The sequence below is a fragment of the Oryza sativa genome, chromosome 12 (genome assembly GCF_034140825.1).
Source record: "Oryza sativa Japonica Group chromosome 12, ASM3414082v1".
NCBI classification, from domain to species: Eukaryota; Viridiplantae; Streptophyta; class Magnoliopsida; order Poales; family Poaceae; genus Oryza; species Oryza sativa.
Genome location: NC_089046.1, coordinates 14584541 through 14597577, shown reverse-complemented (window position 1 = coordinate 14597577; position 13037 = coordinate 14584541). Strand labels below are relative to the sequence as shown.

Genomic DNA, 13037 nt, shown 5'->3' with positions numbered 1-13037 from the left:
GAAATATATCCAAGTAAATTTGCTAAAATCATCAATAAAACTCACATAATAGTTCTTTCTGCCAACTGAATCAGTGGCAGGACCCCAGACATCTGAGTACACAAGTTCTAAAGGAACAGAGGAAATACTGCTAGACTTAGGATAGGGTAATTGGTGACTTTTGGCTTGTTGACAAGCATCACACACAGTTTCTTTGTTGGACTCACTAGAACACAAAATATTATGCTTCTTAATGACATGTTGAAGAACAAAAGAGGACGGATGCCCTAGACGACTATGCCACTTTGACGTTGAGGGTTTGATGGCGCCATATGCTTGCTTCCCTGTATCCACGGATCTGGGAGGAAAGGGATAAAGGCCATTCCTACACTTTCCTTGAAGAAGAGGTCTCCTCGTTGTTTTGTCCTTAACCAAAAAGAATTTATCATGAAGTTCCTTTTGGCTTGAGGAACATAAAGGACATCATTAAGATTAAGTGCCCGAATTGAAGTAGGAATCTGGGTGTGACCAATGTGACTAATATGCATACCTGAGCCACTTGTTGTATAGATTTGTTCGCCACCATTGTACCTCTCACGCACGGAGAGCTTGTCTAGCTCGCCGGTGATGTGGTCTGTCGCCGCCATATCTGCATACCAGTTGGTATCGGTGTTGTTGCCATGGATTGCTGCAGCTGCACTTTTCTCCGGAACAAAGTCCTCGTTGTAACGGTACCAGCAGTTGCCCCCCATGTGACCAACTTTGCCGCAAAGCTGGCAAGTTGGACGATTTCCTCACCCGCCACCATTGCTAGGTGGTCTGCCGCCACGGCCACGGTTTCCGCCACCGCGACCGCGACCGTCGCTGCCGCGCCCTTGTTGGTTGCCTCCTCGTCCCCGCGAAGCCACGTTCATGGAGTGTTAGGCCGCCCGACGACTCAGGCGCTCCTCAAAGCTGAGGAGTTGAGTGTATGCGTCGGCGATCGTCACTGCTTCAGTGCGCCCAGTGATCACCGAGACCACCGGGTCGTATTCTTCATCAAGGCCTGCCAAGATGTATGCGACAATCTCCTCGTCGTCCATTGGCTTTCCAGCCGCTGCCATCTCATCACTAAAAGACTTCATCCTGTTAATATAATATGTAATTTTCAGATTACCTTTCCTGGTTGTGGTCATCGCCACACGAGTATTGAAGGATTGTGCCCGCGTCTGGGAGCACAGCATGTTCTCCAGAGTCCTCCAGAGCTCGGCTGCAGTTTCTATTGACACCACCTGTGTCAGGATCTCCCTCGTGAGGGAGGAAAGGAGGTAGCTCAAGACTTGTTGATCTGCAACCACCCACTTGGTGTACTCTAGATTGGTGGCTTTCACCACCTTCTCGCCTTCTTTGACGTCGATGAGACGGGCCGGCGGCGCTGTGGTGCCGTCCAGGTAGCCCATCATCTGTGCGTCGCGAACGGCCGGAAGAACTTGTGTCTTCCAAAGCAGGAAGTTGTTTCTTCCTAGCTTTTCTTCCACCGGTTGGCCGAATGGAGAAGGGGACGCCGTTGCCATGACGGAGGAGCTCGCCATTATCAATCTAGATGAGTTTGAGGAGTAGGCTCTGATACCATGTGGAAGAACTAGATTGATTAGGAAGCGTTATCACCTCCCGTGGGAGGCCGCACGAATATATTGATTGAGCCGGCAAAACGCGGCGAGAGTTACAGGGAGTTTGTTAAATAGGATAAGCAACACAAAAGATAAGAAGATAACCAATCTAATCCTGAAACTTATCTCTACTCTAACAGTGGGGAATCAGAATTCGAAGTCATGGGGGTTCCTGGATAGTGCAGAACTGCACGTGCATGCCCTTAATTAAGACGCCTTCATTTTCTGAAATTTACTGAAACACCAAGCAGTCGGCAACCCAGCTCTGAATTAGAGTCACGAAAGTTTCTCTGTTTTTCTTCCAGATTTTCCTAAAGCAACTTGCCAACTTCTAATATTGGTTGCACATGTTGCTTGAATAAGGTTTAGATGATGAAGAGATTTCTTTGCTCAAGTTGGATGGGGATCTCTTTTAGAGATCTTTGATTTCTACAGTTTTAATACTTCCTCCGTTTCATATTATAAGACTTTCTAGCATTACCCACATTCATATAGATGTTAATGATTTTGTGTCTAGATTCATTAACATCTATATGAATATGGGTAATACTAGAAAGTCTTATAATATGAAACAGATGAAGTAGCATTTTTTCATCATTACAGATGTATTGGGTTCTAGAATTAGCAGTGATGCATTACAGGCAGAGTTTACCCTCTATATTTGTTTGAACCGATGCGTTTTCTGTAAAACTTATTATATTGGGCCTTAGGTGAGGATCATCGTTTTAACTACTATGCATATAACCCCAACTACATGTTTTTGACATCCTTAATGATGGGAATAATAGAGCCCTTGTACTGATTTTATAAGCTGTAGTGATTGTTTCAAACTGCAGATTTAACTACGGACTCACTATTCTTTGCATATTATGATCGGTAATAGAGTACGCTCACTTTTACCCAACTAAATTGAAGTAATATTTATGTTTCTTCCATCTGCTGGTGGTGTTCATATTATTGTTGTTCCAGTCGATTGTGTCAATGAATAATATGGTGACTTTTAATCATCGCATGATTCAAAACCTGAATTTATCTCACGTGTTAATAAAATGGAGAAGGGAACTATTCTTCTTCACTTCCTGGTTCTCGCTGTGTGATCTACTGAATCTTCTTCTCGCATTTTAGTTTGCATCAAGTTCCTTTCGACAAGATTCTATGCCGCGCGGCAAATAATATATGCACCTGTTTTTTGCTGAGATTGTTTTCTTCTCTTCTCTAGCACTTACTGTCACCTTTTTCTTCAGATATTTACATGGGAACAAACTTACTGTAGGAACATGAGTAAATTTAAAATTATGTTATTCGCACTTGTGGGCAAAACGAACCGCAAACGTGTTCTGTATTTCTGTTAATTTATTATACAACCTTTTTCTGTACTGTACACCCCCATATACTTTCATTGTATGCTTCTTACTAACTCTATGCACATGTTAGCGTGCGCGGCGTTACGCCGCCCTTATATTTCTAGTACTACTAGTGTTTTACTAAGGCTGATTCTGAAGGAAACCAGAGAGCAAGTCCACAACAGATGGCTAAGGGTCATCCATATATATCACTTTCCATTAGTTTGGTAAGGCTGTGCCCTTTTCCTCTGTTTGGAGAGAAAGTTCATTAGTTTGGAGAGAGGTTTTTAACGCACGCCAAACGAGAAAGCTCAATAGTCCCACACGTCATTCGCACGTCACTTAGTTTAGTGCAAACTGCAGAGGAGATGAGCTTGTATCTTCATTCTGTGAAATGAGAGTGAGATGCATCAGGGAGCAAATCAAAGGATTGCTGATGCTATGGTGTAGGCCAGTGTGATCCTAGGTAGAACCAGGGAACTACAGAGGGCGAAGATGACCAATGGGTTGGACAATTTTATTTTTATGCGCATAAGAATTCGAGCAGAATTGTCTACGAGAAGATCACTTTGTCAATCAAGCAAAGACCACCAGAATATTCCATGAATAATGATAATCCCTCAATCCTGAAGTAGTAGGCATGTCGGTCTTCTTTTGCTTGGCTCAGTTATATCTGTTCGTTTCCAATGAAGGGCTGTTTCTTTGAGCCACAGTTATCACTGCATGATTCATCTAATACATGAAATTTCGCCACTTGACATGAATTCAGTTCCTGCATGCCCATTCATTCAAACAACCCAATTGCATTCACTATGAATGCAATGGATCATCTTCTAAAGCACAAGATCCTCTTCAGCGATGCGTCTCATCAGTACCATTTCCCACTCCCGTCGTCTAGGCCTCACATTCTGTCATTTATTTGGCATAATGCTAGTATAAACATGCAAAAGAGAGGAACTGATAGGTGGAACCGTGGAAGTGAAACACAACACACTGTAATCAAGTGTTGCTTATTCTTGACTCGCACATCGCCACGTAAATTGCTTCGCACAACTAGTAAAGTAGTGCAGAATAAATAGCTCAAGCAAACACCCCATGCCTCCTCCCTATATACACACTTGGCCCACAATTGAATCAGAAGGAGGGCTTCCTGTGAATCAGCGATACAAAATAGCACATGCAAAGGTTATTCATCACTCAAACAAATACCCTAAACTTTCCATTGGAAGCGGCTGGAAAAAGAACGCGTACCATAAGAATGAGAGGCACTGGGAAAAGAAGAAGCAGCTCCAGGAAATCGTAAAGTTACCGAGAGCATTAGTGCTGTAGTGTTCAGTTCAATTTCATCGCGATGCCGAGTGCCGACATATTTCTCCACTCGGATTAGTGCTCAGCTTAAAACAATAGAAGGACGACTGGATGAAATTGTTTTTGGTTTCCTAAATTGAAAATAGGAAGTGAAAAAACTCCTCCCTCCAACAAATAGCCTAAATTCAATCCCCAAAACTTAAAAGTGGACCCTTCTGTTAAACTACCAACAGAAAATTCTGTTTTTTTATTTCACGCGCAGAAAGATCGCTATCTCCCACGTGCGGGAATGGGAGGAGAGAGGCGGGAGTGCGAGATTGGGAGCGAATTTCACACCTACATATAAACGGAGCGAGGAATCGGGAGAAGGTAACTCCAAAAATCGGGTAGGAGAGTTGGGGATCTGTCGGAGCTGTTTTTTGGACTAAAATCCCTCAAAATCAGTTTTGAGAATTAGATAGGTAGACTGTTGGTGATGCTCTTAGGACGCTACTGCTTATGTGGTGTGGGGTCCCAAGGCCGCTTCTCTGATGGATTCGAGCTGTCTTGATACCTATAAGCTCAAATTGTACGGTGCCATGTTTAGTAGATTGGTGCCGTAAGTAGGTAATAATTTTCTTCAATTCATCAAGAATCACTAGATTACGTTGTATGTGTGTAGTTCGTATATCGAGGATATCTCTCTGTTAATGTGATTTAAACACGAGAGTGTTTCTTTGCAAACAAACGTATGAAATCAGAGTGCAATCCGCAAATTATAAGGTTCAACAAAAAGATCCAATGAAGACATGTACTCCCTCCGTTTCACAATATAAGTCATTCTAGCATTTTCTACATTCATATTGATGTGAATAAATCTAGACATATATATTTATCTAGATTCATTCACATCGATATGAATGTGGGAAATGCTAAAATGACTTACATTGTGAAACGGAGGGACTAGTTAATTTGGGTTCATCATGTTTCCAAGAATTTTGTGATAAATATAAATAAAAATAATTTTCTGAAAAAAACAATCAATAATGATTTCTGTACATGAAACCTATCGATCTATGAGGATAAATAAGGGTGCGTTCAACCGACCAACGTCCTTGAGCTTTTTAGCTGCACAGAAAATGAGGTAAGTATTTAAGATGTGATAAATAAAGTTTTAATTATTAGAAATTTGAAAAAATAATTATTTGATTTTATTTAAAAAACTGTTATATCAAAAGTTCTTTTAAAAACATATCATTTAGCGGATTGGTGAGCATGCTAATAAAACAGGTAACTTGCGATTGCAAAAGGAGAAGAAGAGCAGGGCAGAGATTTAAATCCTCTTGATATCTCCAAATATAACTCTATACATGCACAAAATGGCTTGGTTATGCCCATTAATGATCTCTTACAACTTTTAAGTTATAAAAATAAGATTATTTTTACAGCCCAGAGATAACACCATAAAAATGTGTTTTTTTAAGTAGCCTCAAAAAGAATATGAGTCATCTATTCACACGACACTACGGGACAGATAGTTACTATTGGAAAGAAATTGTATTGCAGATAGCTATTATTGGAAATAAATTGTATTGCATAAGAATACATTTCAAGGAAAAGAGTGAATGCCAAAATCTCGCGACGAGACAAACGAGGCTTGGCGGCACAAAGATAATTTGGTTTTCCTCCATCGACACAAATCACACCACGTGGGCACCCTATCTCCACGCTCGCACAATAACAAATCTACTGACAGGGAAGACAGAGATTGTCAGTTGTCACTGGCCTCCTGTTCCTCTCTTTTAGGAAGAATTGCAGCGAGCACAAATTTAGGGTTTCATCCAATTGAAAGTAACATAATCAAATAATGGTCAAATAGTTCCAGGAAAAATCACAAAAGCTAGAAATGGCAAACACTCAGTTCCCTGTTGAAGTCTGTAGTCTCCTGTGGTGAAAACCTATAGTATAGGATTTGCTGACCGGATCATGGCAGCGGCAACTACCTACACACGGCATTCCCTTTTTAGAGGCCTTTATTACAGTCCAAACATTACTATGTTTGAGTATAATGATAAAGATTGTTTGTGGTTATAACTCGCTACGGCTTGATATCTTTTTGTCACATCATTCTTCCTTGTTTTATAATTATAGATTGTGTACGTTCTAACTATGTAGAGCCTATATTTGGTCCTAGATTAATTATATCATCGATATCTTGATGTTGTTTTCTGAGATTAATAAAAAAATTCATTTATAAATACAATGGATTTTCTTCAAATGCAAAATACATACTATAGAGTGTTGCCCGGCCTACTTAATATCAAGTCTCCATCCACCGACCTCTACGTCCTGTAATAATAAACCATTGAAAGTATGATAGATATGGTTTTCCATTACTTTATAGCCTTCGCATTGTCATCCATCAAGCCTTATATATAGCCAGTGTAATCTATGGATAGAGGGGAACTGGTTGGCATTGTACAACGAGACTAGAATGTACCACAAGTTTGTGACTCATTCCACTTAGCTTGATAAACTGCTTCAATAATATGTCTTGGATTCTAGAGAACTCTAACCGACTTGATTATTCCACCAGCTCGAGGACTTTTGAAAAGCCACAATAAACAGTTAGCACATTGAGGTCAGTTCATTGAAATTAATTAGAAGTCAAATATCCTAGGAATGAGAAGCTCCTGGAAAAGAAATGGTTACTCAAGAGTGACGAGAAGTCACCACGAATACTAGTGCTAGTGTCTTTAGTTCAACTTCATCTATGTCACAACATGTTAGTCAGCTTCCAATTCATGTCACTATAGCTTGGCATTCTCCAATACCTACCTGGAGGAACTTTGTTGTACTAGAGTGCAGTATTAGATCATATTGTCCTCTGAAACGATTTCGTACACAGAACCATACTTCATATATATGTGAAGCCGTACACAACCGTGGGATGGATTTTGATCTGCATATATTTTTCAAGTCAAGATAATCCATATTTCCCTTCAACAAGAGAAGGCAAATGTTATGTGTAGTATGGAATTGTACTCATAGGCGTCCTAATGATTACAACGATATCAATTTGTTAACCATATCGGTTATTACTTACAGAACCTGTGTCGATATGGTGCAAACCTGTTTCGAAGGGTACAATTTGACATGGATTACACAATGTCACATAAACATGTGCATACATGTCCTCCACATAGGGTTGAAAGTTGTCAGAGGCAAAAAGGCTTCTTTTAGATAAGTAACATGAGAATTACATCTCCAGCCTCTAATGCACATAACCAAAAGTTCTAATAATTTAAAAACATGACACATAGCCATAAAAAGGACATGTGTGTACTCCTAATATTGAAGCTTTCGTACCCAAGAAAACAAGGAATACGCAATTAAATCTCCCCAAATCACTAGACGGAGAAATATAAATGGCATGTGACACCCATAACTTTCCATCTTACAATCATATCCATGCAAAGCTGTCCTCAATGTCGTCACATATATTCATAGCGGACTCTCACCTTTCTCTTATGTCTGCATGGTATCCTACTTGCAAGGCCCGTTTAGTTATACAAACTGACACGAATGATTGAGAGCCTAAAAATGCCTCTACAAGACAAAATTAGCAAATACATCTAGTAGATGTCAAGAGTGCCTAAAAAATTTCTTTAACGCAGAACTATTGTAGACGATTTTAAAATTGCCTCTATAACTTGTTAATAGGTTACGGAACTCTATATTTCAATATAGAGATGATTCGAAAATTGTCTCTACTAATGTATCGCTATCGAATATTTTTGTCGTAGTACAACTTCTCATAAATTCTTGGCGTATTCATCCATCAGTTAGAATGATCCATCCGCTTTCATTTTAGATGCACGATATTTTCTGAAAAATATGCAAAACAGAGTCCAGTAGGCTGCTCAAGAAATTGATGCACACCAAGGTATTTCAATTTTCAACTCACAAATAACTCCATCAACGATAGGAAGCTCCCTTTCAGCAACAATAAACCATGCCTCATGTCATTCGCATTGGGCCAGAAGGCAGAGGTCCGTAGGCAGCCCATATTATCAATTAAGTTAGAGATAAGATTATTAGTTAAGTTAGAGATAAAATTAGATTGAATTCTTACTTAAGGGTCAAGCTATACCATCTATCAATTAGTCTAATCTCTCCCTCCCAGTAATGTTCTTCTCTCTAGCATAAATCTACATCCCTTCTCCAGGAGCCGATGCCGCCCGGCTATCTTCCCGGTGGTGTTTATCCTGTCATGGTCTCGGGTCATGACAACTTGGTATCAAAGGCACTCACCATAGCTTCCGATGCCGAACAAGTTCTCCATGTCACTATGAGCAATCTGCTCTATCCAGTGACAGAGGATCTACTCCATCGAGGATTTACATGTATGAGATGGAAACACGTGTGAAAGCTTCGGTTCAATTCCAATCTCATGAGGATGCGGAGTATGGACAAAAAACCTTCCACGGACGCAACTTCTACAATGGCTGCTATCGGATGGATATACATCTTGAGTTTTCATCGCCGGCTGCAATCAGCAGCAACTCCACACTGACAACACCTTTCTCCCTGATAATCGAAGAGTTAAGGACTGACCTGAAAGAATTGGCGGCCACGTTACAGGAAAAGTTGGTGAATGAGGAGGAGAGGCGCACCAGGGAGGCGGGGCTGCCCTTCCGGTGAAGACAGCAAGGACACCGCTGCTTGTGTCACTGTTGCCTCAGTTTTCTCCATTAAAAGCCAGTTCCTCGCAGGAAGAGGAGGCATCACCAACGATAAATGCCACCATCAAGAGGCGTCAACTATTGACCTGATGTTGCATTGCTAGAGTGAAACTGCAAGAGTGGAAGACTGACGTTGTAAAATGAGATCCGGAATACATCTCACAAGTTAGCACTGATTATTCTTGCCTCAAACCAAGCTTGGTATATTTATTTAACCCAGAATAAGTATCTCGACCAAACATCTCATATTTCCTCCATTTTAGTATATATGGTGTGGAATAACTCTCATGAACATATATATTTCTTCCCAAGGTTGCATTATATCGATGGCTTCCGAGAAGCAGCAACTGAACTAGGATGTCAACGTTATTCATCACTCTAAGAAAACATACAACAGGAACGAAAGTCACTCTAAGAAAAAATACAGCAGGAACGAAAGGCACCGGGAAAAGAAGAAGCTGCGAAGGATGGAGCGAGAGTCATTGAAAGCATTAGTGCTGGAGTATTCAGTTCAAGTCCATCTATAGCTTGACATTTTAGTCTGCTTTTTTTTGAACTTTCTGCTAGGTATTGATGCAATCCAGCTTGGTGACAAAGCATACCAGTTACACCATAGAAATTGCTAGTATTATGGAGCACCTTAAACGCGGAAATCTGACGCTGGTATCCTCCTTGAATTCGGGAGAATCAGTAGCTAGGAGAGAAGAGTAAAAAGTTGACTTCTACATGATTGCTAGTCAGAATAGACTATATATGTTCCTCACAAACTGGAGTTCGGACAGAGTCATCACAATTTGAATAATGTGCCCATGGATTTCCCCGTTACTCTCGAAAGGAATTCACAGTTGAAAAACTAACAGAAAAATAGAGATGAACCTACTCAAGCCTCATGCCTATGGGGTTTTATGTCCGATTGCAAAAAGCAATTTGGGCTCCACCGAAATGGTCATATTTCAGAAAAATTGATCAAATTTAACCAAGTTCAGACGAGGACCTCACCGTAAATGCAACTCTATTGCATTCAGAATGAATGCAGGGGATTCTATTCCAGTGCGAAATTCAATGAGTCGAATTTGTTTCTCATGAACTAATGTCCAGTAAATACAATTTTTTAAGTCACAAATCACAGCATCCATCATGCACTCTCATCCATATCGCTTGCCTCCCTGACCTCCCGCTCCCAGCACATTGGCATAGATCCACCCCCTCCAAGACATAGAGAAATTTTCTGGTATTGCACAATGAGAGTGGGATGTATCAGAGAATATAAGAAGGCCATTGAACATCGAAATGTTGGATTCATATGCTCTGTCTTTGGCAGAGGAACGGGAGCAACGGCAAAAATCGCCGTCCTTGTCATCTGACATACAACGGCTGATTCTCACCGCTCCACTTTATCTTCCTCACATCTTCACTTCCGAGATTGATGATAGCACGAGCACTGGGGCCAGCAAAGCATCGATCGAGTAAAAGGCCTCGAGCTATCAGTATCATGTAAAACAGTGAGCCGTGCATGGGACGTGAGATGCAGATAGGCTAATGTAGCATGGATTAAGTATAACTTTAATTTTTGTACTCTATATTTTCCATGTTTCATTTGTTTGGTTTTGGTTTATTCTTGCTCTGTTTTAACTGCAACTCAAACTTTTCTTGTTCGGGGAATTTCCTTTTTGTTATTTAAACTGTAATTACATTAAGTGTCGTATCAGGAATTAGAGTATGGGTGATCCGACTTAGAGAGAAATTGTAAATACTGGAAATGGAACATTGCCAAAATATATCATATAATTAACTAAAAAAATACATAATATAAGTAACTTTAAAATGCATCTTGTTATGTTAATAAGGCATCTTAGAAACATCTAGAAATTAAGAATCTATTAAAAAATGACTCAAAATATTAATAAGGCATCTTAGAAAGATCTAGAAATTAAGAATCTATTAAAAAATGACTTAAAAGCAGCTTATGAAGCTAGAAAAGTTTGACAAAAAAAACCATACTACTTCTTTCCTAAATGTTATTAAAAAGAGATGCAGAATTCTCATCATTCCTCATGTTTTCAATAATCTGCAATACAATACTCCCTCCATCTACTCCATCTATTTTTGATAGTCATATTTCATCCTGGCACACAAACCAAGGATAAGTAATTCTACTTATTATCTATTTAAACATTCTACTAGTTATTCTTCAGCAACAAACGATTCATTAATATTTATATTTATCGATGCCCACGTAGCCAACCTTATGTGGAAGAATAGAGAGAGTCACGGATTAAATCCGAGAAAGTCAATAAGAGAATAGATTATTAGATTGAAATATACCTATCAAAAATATAATTTTCAAAATTAGAAATATGCCTATCAAAAGTAGATAGAGGAAGAGGAAGCATTACATTTTCAGATGATAATGGTCAAAACTAAAATTTTTTTTTAAAAAAACACAAGTCGTATACAAAGACCTAAATACCTTGCTTCCATGCAACTTGCCCGCAGCCCCGCACTTGCACGCCGGCACCAGTCACCTTACCCTACCGTGGGCAGCCGCACTGCACGTTGCCTTCAGCATTTGCCGTCACCGGGAAGTCACGCTCACGCCGGCCGGTAGAATTGTGTGGCTCAGGGCAGGAGGCGGACCGCCGGCCGATTGGAGTTGTCTGGCGGAGAGAGGGGCAGCGTCGTCGCTGTTGCCGGTCTCGGAAAGGGAGCATATGATTAGACACAGCTACTCGTCCGTTGTCGCCGGTCGATCACGCCTCACGAGGTTGGTAGGGGGCGAAGAAGCAGAGTCGGTGAATCGAGATCGTGCTCTCGCAGAAACTAAATTGTAGCGCTTCAGCTTTACCGCACCAGGTTTGTTTTTTTCAAGGATTTAAATAGCCGGCTAAGGCCTTTAGCTGCTAGGGCTTTAAATAGCTAAGATCAGCTATAGCGGGCTATAGCCGCAGCTAAGCCATTTAGCTGTTTTGCAAAAATCATAGGATAAATAGGTCATCACATGAACAAAATAAATAGTTCATCACTAGCAGCTAAAAATAAGACCTCACTGGTGATCTACTGATCTCATATTCCCATTTCAAAGTTCAAACACAACATCAATATGGAATATCAGAAAATCAGAGAAAAGCTTGCCTATCTCTGGCTGGGAGTCTGGGACATGGTGCTCGTGCTGCTTGGGGGAGAGGAGGAGTGGGCCGCTGCCGCCGTAGCCTCCGGGCGCAGCCTCCGCTGTCGCAGCTGTCACCTCCGGGCGAGGCTGCCGCCGCCGTCTCCGGCACAGCCACCGCCGCCACCGTCTCTGGGCACAGCCGTAGCCGCTGCCGCCGTCTCCGGGCACAGCCGCAGCCGCCGTCTCTGGGCGCAGCCCTCAGCCGCTGCTGCCGTCGCCTGTAGTGGATAAGCTGAGTAGAGGGAGTGAGGGAAGAGAGAGACGAGGACTTAGAGTTTTATACATGAGAAAATAGACGGGCCTTGGCCCGTAGCTAATTTCAGCCCAAAACAGCAAAATCACAGCTTAGCTGCCACTAAATGAAGCTAAATTAGCGTCTATTTCCAGCAATCTCCGGCTATTAGCGTCATACGTGATGTAGCGGCAAAGCTGACATTTCTTAGCTGCTGCCTTGTCCAGCAGTGGAGATTTAAATCCTTGGTTTTTTTACAATGCCTACACACATGGGCCTGTGGTCGGCTCATTTTTAGCTTAACGGGGACCACCCGGACCACCCAGTAAATCTGACGGTGATTACAGTTAAACAAAAATTGTTCACACGATAGAATAATTTAGAATAACTTATGCCATTTCTCCTAATGTGATGGTTTGTCGACCCATAAATTCAACCCAATTGCGATCATCACAATAAGGATGCTAACCAAATATACGGTGTTCAGTTCGAGTAACTAGTTCTAAAAAAAATGTTCGAGTAAGTCAATTGTATTTCATTGCAAATGCCATTGAATTTGTGCAAAGCAGCAGATAGAATTCACTGTGCTGCTCAAGGCATTGATGCCCAGTAAATATGAAGTATCAACTCAAG

General features: G+C 41.0%; 1 long non-coding RNA gene and 1 other non-coding gene across 2 annotated transcripts; both read right to left on the bottom strand.

The window, feature by feature from the left end:
- Positions 1-925: 925 nt before the first annotated feature.
- On the bottom strand, positions 926-1064 carry LOC112937528 (small nucleolar RNA Z247). The gene has a single exon (XR_003240193.1). It is a non-coding gene; the product is annotated as a small nucleolar RNA Z247 (small nucleolar RNA).
- Positions 1065-8328: 7264 nt separating this feature from the next.
- Positions 8329-12407, bottom strand: LOC112937341 (uncharacterized). The gene is made up of 3 exons (XR_003239856.2): positions 12136-12407; positions 8935-9114; positions 8329-8848 (listed from the first exon to the last, which is right to left on the bottom strand). It is a non-coding gene; the product is annotated as an uncharacterized lncRNA (long non-coding RNA).
- Positions 12408-13037: the final 630 nt, after the last annotated feature.